Below are 9,733 nucleotides of genomic sequence, written 5' to 3'. Positions count from 1 at the left end.
ATATTTGTGCCCATTCCAAAGAGAGGTGACCCAACAGAATGCAGAAATCATCGGGCAATCTCTTTGATGTCTCAAGCGAGTAAAGTTTTGCTCAAGGTAATACAGAAACGGCTACAATCATACTTTCACAGAGAACTTCCAGAGGTTCAAACCGGATTCAGAAGAGGCCGCGGAACGAGGAATATCATTGCTGATGTCCGATGGATCTTGGCTGAAAGCAGAGAATATCAGAAAGATGTTTCCTGTGCTTTATTGACCATGCAAACGCTTCTGATTGTGTGGATCATGACAACCTATGGACAACATTGAGAAGTCTGAGTATTCCTGAACACTTAATTGTGCTCATGAGGAATCTGTACCTGGACCAAGAGGCCTGGACCTGAACAACTGTTCAAACAGAACATGGGAACACTGAATGGTTTAAAATTAAGAAAGGCGTGTGACAAGGTTGTATTCTTTCATGGTACTTATTTACACTTCATCTATTATACTTTGGACATATTGTCAGGAGGGAGCAGTCGCTGGAGAAGGATATCATGTTTGGTAAGGTAGAGGGTCAGAGGCAAAGAGGAAGACCTCCAAAAAGATGGATTGGCCAAGTGGCAGAATTGATGGACTCAAGCATGGCAACAATAGTGAAGTTGGCTCAGGATTGGGCAGTGTTTTGTTCTGCTGTGCATATAAGGTCGCTATGGGTTGGTACTGACTCGATGGCACCTAACAACAAATAAGAAAAAATATTTTCAATCCCTGTAACTTTTTAATTTATATTTTTGCCTGTTAAGATAAAGCTTCAGGTCTACTGTTAGCTATTACTCAATTTTCAACTCTAATTTGTTCAATTATTGACATTCTTACCAGCTCAACTTTCTCTTGTTTAGCTAACTTTCAAATTCAGATGATGTAAAGTTTTAGAATTTATATGAATTCAAATAACATTTCAGTAAGTGATTACTTTGTCAATAATATTTTTGCAAAAAAAAAAAAATGCTTGCTGAAAGGTACTATCTATTTGAGCATTATTTTTTAGTAGCTTTAATATCAATGAATCTTTAAAAGAAAATTTCTTGCCAAGAAATAATTATAAAATGTAATTTTTATTATTTCTTAATATTCTTCTGGAAATCCTGTAGTTTTTTTTTTTTTTAATTGTCTAAAAATTTAAAGAAGATTTTTGGTTCAAAATGTTTGCTTGTTATCAATGTTTGGATTAGAAATCAAGACAAACACCAGAATGACTGAATATTCTGCACACTTATTAAGCAATCTTTTTCATTTGTCTTAAATTATAAATCCATTTGTAAATTCTTAGAAATATTTATATAGAAAGCATACTTCAGAGCCCAGAAAATATACAGTAGTAAAATTGCCCATAACTTTGGAATCAAATTAATAATGGCATTTCTAGGACTCAAATGCTGCTTTAATTTCTAGCTTCAAGATTTCTGTCATTGAAACAAAATTTGTGGAAAACTGGGAAAAATAAAATTCTAGGGCCCAAAAGATCTATATTGTGTGACATTTCTGTATTTGGCTAGAGAAGACAAATGTGTTCAGAGTCAAACTACTCTTAAGAGAGAACAAAATGGGCTATAAATTCAAAATAAAGGCAAAGTTTGGTGACAATAAGTCAGATATTATAATGATATATTATTGAATGAAAAATTTTCAAGGCTTCTTTTTAAATTCTTAGAAGTCTATACATGAAATAGAAATTTCAGAAAAAAAAAACTGATTTTCTAGTTTAATTACAAAACATTCTGTGTTTTCTTTCCTTTGCATATTAAATAAAATATTCTTAGTACACCTTTATAGTAGTTTTCTTCTATTTTTATTCAAAATTCAATTTTATAAAATTTATAAAAGTATGTACAACATAATCTATTTTCTAGAATCAGAATTTTCCACATAAAGGCAACAAGATAGGTATACATCCAAAGTAATTTCCCATTCTGCCTCATTTAAATAGCATTATCTATTTGCATGGTATCTGTGTTTTGGTCAGAGGAGGCAGGGAATTCTTCATTTTATTAAAATGTCCCTTTATTTGAGATGGTTGTTTGTGAAGAGCATTGGATGATCACACTCTTGTTTAAATATAAGTTGTTGGAAGTGTTACTAAACTATTCTAAAAGAGCTTATTTGTTAGTACTGAGGCAGTAATGCTAATACAATGTTGTAGCAATAAAATTACTATGCAAAAGATTTTTTAATTCAACTGCAGCCCATTGACATTAGAAATCAGGTAGTATATTCAATGTACTATATTACTTTTGGAATGCTTAGTTTTCCATTATCCTAAACATGGTAAAATTGATAATGTGGAAAAGACATTAGGCAGAATGTCATCCATAAAGCACAGTCCCTGGAGTAAAAAAACTTTCAGCTTTGCCATTTATTGGCAGAATTTGTATAGATTACATGATGTCTAAGCTTTAGCTTCCCCATTTGTAAAGTAGGAAACATAATAGCATCTACATCATGGCATTTTTTAGATTAAAGATGGCAATCTATATTCAGCGTGTACTTCCTTTGGAATTATAAGTACAAAGGACTCTACTAGTTTCTAAAGGATGCAGGTACACTTCAGTAAGGAAACGGCATACCCACATATAAGACACAGTTTTGGAAGAAGTATTGGAGAGAAAATGAGCTAAAGGGAAAGCAGTAGGAATGCTAATTTGCTCTGTGATTAGGATGGAAGAAAGGCATATTGAGTGAGGAGCTAGTAGAATAGCTTGGATGAAGGACCATGGAGACGTAATTGATTACTAAAGTCACAGCCTCATTTGTCTTGTATCTCTATCCCCAAAGACCTCAATCTGGATGCTTTAAGACTAATATTAACATAAATTTCTTTTGTTGTATCTCTACTAGCTATTATAAATTAGAGAGTTTCACAAAGAAACTCTCATTTTGGCTTCTGCTGAAATGTAGAAAGGCATGGCAATGCTGGGCCCATATTTTCTCATTGTGACCACCCTCCAAAGTTGCACAAGTATAACTCTTTAAGACAGTGTTTATGCTCTGCATTTCATCATGGTCCCCATAACTCTTATCACAGAGAAGGTACGTGGTGAGAGCATGGGTTGTTGGAAACAGGGTCCCCCTAGAGTTGGAGGAGAAGCCTTGTGCTATTAATATCCCCTGTTGTTGTTGTTGTTGTGAAGTGCCATCGAGTAAATTCCGACCCATAGTGACCCTGTATAGGGTTTTCAAGGAGCGGCTGGTGAGCTTGAACAGAGGACCTTGAAGTTCAAACGGCTTTGCAGTCTGGCGCATTAACTCACTCATGTTAATAAAAAGAGCTGCTTCCACTACACCTGGGATTGTATGGAGAAACTCCACAAACTCATCTAAATCTACATGGAAATGAAAAAGTAAGTTTCCTAATGCTTACTTTTCTTAGGATTCAAGAAGGTGCTTTTTTGTTTTACTAATATTTACTTAAGATGACTTCATTAATTTCCCTTTATAAAATGACCTGAGAACAAGTATGTTCAGACTTTGTAGTAGCTTGTTGTTGTTGTTGTTGTGAAGTGCCATCGAGTCGGTTCCGACCCATAGCGACCCTGTACAGGGTTTCCAAGGGTGTAAATCTTAACGGGAGTAGAAAGCCTCATCTTTCTCCCGCGGAGCGGCTGGTAGTTTCGAACTGCTGACCTTAAGGTTCGCAGCCCGATTCGTAACCACTACGCTACCAGAGCTCCTTTCACTATTAAAAACACTGTATGGGACTTAGTTTCTAATAGTTTTGCCAACTGCCATGCTCCAGATCTTCATTCTCACTTAAAACTGTTGCCTCTCACTTCACTTCACTTCACTTCATGCACTCCTTATTCAACCTGTGCTACATATAAGTACCAGAATTTCATCCTCAAATGTATCCAGAGGGAACGGAGCAGGTGTAATACGGGCCAGTTGTGTCTTTTTTATTTTGCCTGTGTTTAGAGACAGTGGCAGAAACAGTTTAATGTGAGCTTGCATGGATCTTTGTTTCTGAACCTTTTACATCAAGGTGGTATAAATAATATTAAAAGGGGACCTCAATAATAATTTTCCTCCAGAAAAACGCAGTGTCAATTTGGATCTATTTGGGAAGACTATTTGTTGGTTTAAATGCTTTTCTTACTAATTTTCATGTGCTTTAGGGCATTGGTGATCATAATTGTATCACCTGGGGGAACTTTACAAAAATATCAGTGGATGGGTCCTATGGTTGCTATTGTGGTTATTAAGTGTTGTCTAGTCAGTTCCTTTTGGAAGAAGTGTACCCAGAATGCTCCTTGGAGGCCAAGATGGCTAAACCTCGCCTCTCATATTTCGAGCATATTGTCAGGAAGGAGCAGTCGCTGGAGAAGGATATTATGTTTGGTAAGGTGGAGGGTTAGAGAAAAAGAGGAAGACCCCCAAAGAGATGGATTAGCCAAGTGGCAGCATTGATGAACTCAAGCGTGGAAACAGTACTAGTGAGGTTGGCCCAGGATCTGGCAGTGTTTTGTTCTGGTGTACATAAGGTTGCTATGAGTCGCTACCGACTTGATGGCACCTAACAACAACAAGAAGTCATTTCCTGGTGTGGCTATGTGGGTTAACGCGCCAGACTGCAAAGCCGTTTGAACTGCAAGGTCCACTCTTTAAGCTCACCAGCTGCTCCTCGGAAACCCTAGATAGGGTCACTATGGGTCGGAACTGACTCAATGGCACTTAACAACAACAACAAGTCAGTTCCTACTCATAGCGACCCTGCGTATGGTTTCTGAGGAGTAGCTGATGAGTTTGAATCGCCGACTTTGCGATTCAAACAGACCTTGTGGTCAAGTGCTTATCTCATAATGTCTGTTAACTGCTGTCAAGTCAGACTTACTTATGATGACTCCATGAAAGATGGAAAGAAATGCTTCACAGTCTTGAGCCATCCCCACAACTGGTTGTGGAGTGACCATTGTGAACTGAAAAAAATTATCAATGGCTGATTTTCAAAAGTTAATCAGCAAGGCCTTTCTTCCTACTCTGCCTTTGACTCCAAACTCCCTTAAATGCTGTTGAAAAACACAAGGACATGTAAGCCTCCACTGAAACATTGTAGGTTGCTGTGTATGAGATGGATAAGTCAAGAATCAAAGTTTTTGTTGTTATTAAGTGTCTTCAAGTTGGTTCTCACTCAGAGTGATGATATGTAGGGTTTTTGAGGCTTTAAATCTTTGCAGAATAGAAAGCCTCATCTTTCTCCCTCAGAGTGGCTGATAGATTCAAACTGCTGATCTTGTTTTCAAGCCCAACATGTAAACCCAGTGTGCTATCAGATCTCCATAGGCCTAGGTGTAGTCTATATTCAGGGCACACAATAAAGACTCGACCATAAGGTTGATTTGAACTGCAAGGTGGCATTTCAAACTCACTAGCTTCTCTTTGGAAATCCTATACAGGGTCACTAATGAGTCAGAACCAACTGGATGGCACAAAACAACAACAAATGCATAAGAAATTAAGCATGCCCAAGGCTACCTGGGATCAGGGCCTTTCATGCTCAGATGGCAGCCAAGGGTGAGGTTGCAGGCCAGAAGTGTTCCTGCTAGGCTAGGGTTGGCTGGGACTGGATTTACATGTCTTGAGCAGGGCTCACCTGAATCCAGGTGCAGGAGTGGTGCTGTTGTTAGTGTCACTGAATTGGTTTCAATTCATGGAGACTCTATGTAGGGTTTTCAAGGAGCAGCTGGTGGGTTTGAACTGTTGAACCTGTGGTTCAAAGTCCAGTGCTGATCTTACAGCACAAAACTCACAATGATGTGTCTCACAGCTGCAAGGCTTACAACTGTGAGCTTCCAATAACCCAGAGACCAGGAGTTGTGCTGGGAATGCACAGAGGTAGCATGGGGTAGCCATTCTACTGGTCACTAGGGGAGTATGGGTAAAAAGAAAGAATCGCTCTTTTCTTGCAACCAGTCACATGTGTATATCTGTACCTCCAAGCAGATATCTGCCTCCCAAGCTGCACCCCAAATTTCAAGATAGCTGCCTGACAGTTCACCTGTCTTGTCTTTTTTTTGCATACCTATTCAGCTTTTTGAGTCCTGGTATGGTACTGTGGGTTAAAGTATTGGACTGCAAGATCAATTTGAACTGCAAGGCCAGCAGTTTAAGCTCACTAGCTGCTTCTCAGACCCGCTATACAAGGTGGCTATGAGACAGAATCAAGCTGACGGCACTTAACAACAAAAACAACAACAAATTCAGCTTTTATCATAGCAAGCCTCCAACCCACTTCCCATCCCCTTCTTCTGAAGCTCAGGTTTCCAGGACTACCATCTGCAGCTATTTTGTTTGGTCTTCCTTATCTTTGTTGCTAAAGATGTATGTAGTATATCTGCCTAATAAGCCATCTTGCTTCATAGGGTTTTCAATGGCTATTTTCCATTTTCAGAAGTAAATTGACAGAATTTTTTAGGCAGAATCTTTGGGTGGATTGCAATCTCTAAACTGTTATTTAGCACCTAATCACAAAAACAGTTCGGACCACCCAAGGATTCTAAGACAGAATTGTTGTTGCTGTTAGGTGCCATTGAGTCTGTACCAACTCAAAGCAACCCTGTGCACAACAGAAGGAAAAAAAACAAACAAAAAACTGCCCCATCCTGTGTCAACCTCACAAACATTGCTGATTGCATCCATTGAAGCTGTCACTGTGCCAATTCATCTTGGTGGGGGTCTTCCTCTTTTTCTCTAACCCTCTATGTTACTAAACATGATATCCTTCTCAAGGGACTGGTCTCTGCTGACAATATGTCTGATATATGAGAGACAAAGTCTGGTCTTCCCGGCTTCCAAGGAGCACTCTGGCTGTACTTCTTCCAATACAGATTGGTTTGTTATTTTGGCAGTCCATGGTACTTTTAATATTCTTCTCCAATACCATAACTCAAATGAATCAATTCTTCTACAGGCTTCCTTATTCACTGCCCAACTTTCATAAGCATATGAGGCTATTGAAAATACCAAGGTTTGGATCAGGCACACATCAGTCCTCAAAGTGACATCTTTGCTCTTCAATACTTTAAAGAGGTATTGTACAGCAGGTTTGCCTAATGCAATACTTTTTGATTTCTTAACTGCAGCTTCCATGTGTATTGATGGGTGAACTAAGCAAAATGTAGCTATGACAACTTCAATTGTTTCTACATTTATATGAATATTGTTTATTGGTCACCTTGTGAGGATTTTTGTTTTATTTACATTGAGGTGCAACCCATACTGGAGGCTGCAGCCTTTGATCTTCATCAGTAAGTATTTTAAGTCCTTTTCCCTTTCAGCAAGCAAGGTTGTATCATCTGCAGTCACATTTTGTTAATGAGTCTTCCTGAAATCCTGATGCCACATTTTTCTTCATATAACCCAGTTTCTCGGATTACTTACTCAGCATACAAGTTGAATAAGTATGGTGAAAGAATACAGTACTGGCACACACCTTTCCTAATTTTAAACCATTGAGTGTTCCTTTGTTTTGTCCAAACAACTGCCTCTTGATCTATGTACAGGTCCCTCATGAGCACAATTAAGTGTTCTGGAATACTCATTTGCTGCAATTTTTTCCATAGCTTGATCCACATAGTTGAAAGCTTTTTTGTAGTCAATAAAGCACAGGTAAGCATCTTTCTTGTATTCTCTGCTTTCAACCAAGATCCATGTGACAACAGCAATGATATCCCTTATTTCATGTCCTCTTCGGAATCTAGATTGAACCTCGGCAACTTCTCTTTCAATATATGATTGTAGTAGTTTTTTTTATTATCTTTAACAAAATTTTACTTGAATGTGATATTAATGATATTGTTATATTAATGATATTGTCTGATGATTTATGCATTCTATTGGGTCACCTCTCTTTGGAATGGGCACAGGTATGGATCTCTTCTTATCAGTTGGTCAGATAACTGTCTTCCAAATATCTTGGCACAGATAAGTAATTGCCTCCAGTGCAGCATCAATTTGTTGAAAGACTTTAATATGCATTCCATCTATTCCTGGTGCCTTGTTCTTTGGCAATGTCTTTACTACACCTTGGACTTCTTCTTTTAGTATCATTGACTCTTGATCATATGCTACCTTTTGAAATGGCTGAACATTAACAATTTCATCTTGGTGTGGAACTATGGGATAATGTACTGGACTACAAGGTTGGTTTGAACTACAAGGTAAGTGGTTCAAATTTACCAGTTGCTCCTCAGAAACCTTATACAGGATCACTATGAGTTGAAATACACTTGACAGCAATTAACAATTATGACAACAATCTTATATATATGATTGAAGTCAAAGGTTGTAAAACATTAACACATAACAACAATCTAGAAAATATTTAAAGTACAGATTCATAGAAATCAATTCTCAAAGATTTTATTACATATGTCTTAATGTGTGGTGCTATAGGATAACTCACTGAACTGCAAAGTCAGTTTGGACCACATGGTCAGCAGTTCAAACCCACCAGGCACTCCTCAGAAATGCTATACAGGGTTACTATGAGTCAGAATCAGCTCAGTAGCAATTAGCAACAACAGCAATATGCATTTTGACACTCACAGGTAAGTTTTAAACTTATATCATTTATCTCTATCTGAGAAATATTGGTGTAAGTCAAACTTAAAATTATCAGGGACAGTATTGCCACTAAAATAATAAATGACTGAGTGAAGTTTATTACATTAAGGAAAATATAGTCATTAAAACAATAGTGACTGAGTAAAGTCCAATACATTATCGATTTTGGCACCACTTGTATCTTACCCAATTCCTTTGTCAATAAACTTTAATGATAATCATTCAGTCAATTATTCTTTCAGTTGTGAGTTTAAACTTTAAAGTAACTCCAAGGTTTTTTTGTTTTTGTTTTTTTTAGGATGGTTGTTATTTTTAAGTGCTATTAAATCAGTTCCAACAAATAGTAATCATATCCTATATTCGGATTCCAAGGAACAGCTGTTGGGTTTGAACCACCAACCTTGAAGGTCACAGTCTAGTGCATCTCCTACAGTGCTACAACAGGATGCTACTGTACATATGACCTTGCGATAATGTAACAGATAACTCTGGGACTTCAAAACAACTTGTCAACAAATACAGAATTTCTCACTGTTCTCCTTTACATTTATGCAGGTAAAGAAATCAGTTCTGTGCTTTCCATTAAATTCTGGAGGCATCCTCTGAGCTGTTGATCCTATCAAAATAAATCGGGAATCAGTCTGCATTTAGGAGAATGACTTTCCCAGAAAGTCATTTGCTGTGATTCCAACCAATTATCCTGTTGGTATTAAGTAAATTACTCCTCATATCAACCTTACAAGTCAAGAGTCGAACAGCCCCAGTTTGGTTGCACTCCAATTTAAGAAAACAAAAATACTTACAACTGGACCAATAAACAACATGACAAATGGAGCAAATACTGAAGTTGTCAAAGACTTCACTTTGCTTAGATTCACCATCAACACAGCAATAGTCAAGAAACTCTGCTATACAAGTACTCTTTAATTTGTTCAAGAACAAAGATATCACTTTGAGAACTCAAGTTAACCTTACCTAATCATGTTATTATATTTTTTTAATGTTTTATTGTGAATTATGTGATAATTTACGTGGGAGAACATTAACTTTACATTCATCCTATTGTATATCATTTCATTGCCATGGTTGCAATCCCCTCCATGCATCATTAATCAACCAAAGGGTATAGCCTACA

The sequence above is a fragment of the Chrysochloris asiatica genome, unplaced genomic scaffold (assembly GCF_000296735.1).
Source record: "Chrysochloris asiatica unplaced genomic scaffold, ChrAsi1.0 scaffold00136, whole genome shotgun sequence".
Lineage (NCBI taxonomy): Eukaryota > Metazoa > Chordata > Mammalia > Afrosoricida > Chrysochloridae > Chrysochloris > Chrysochloris asiatica.
The sequence above is the reverse complement of the archived record's forward strand: the minus strand, read 5'-3'. Positions refer to the sequence as shown.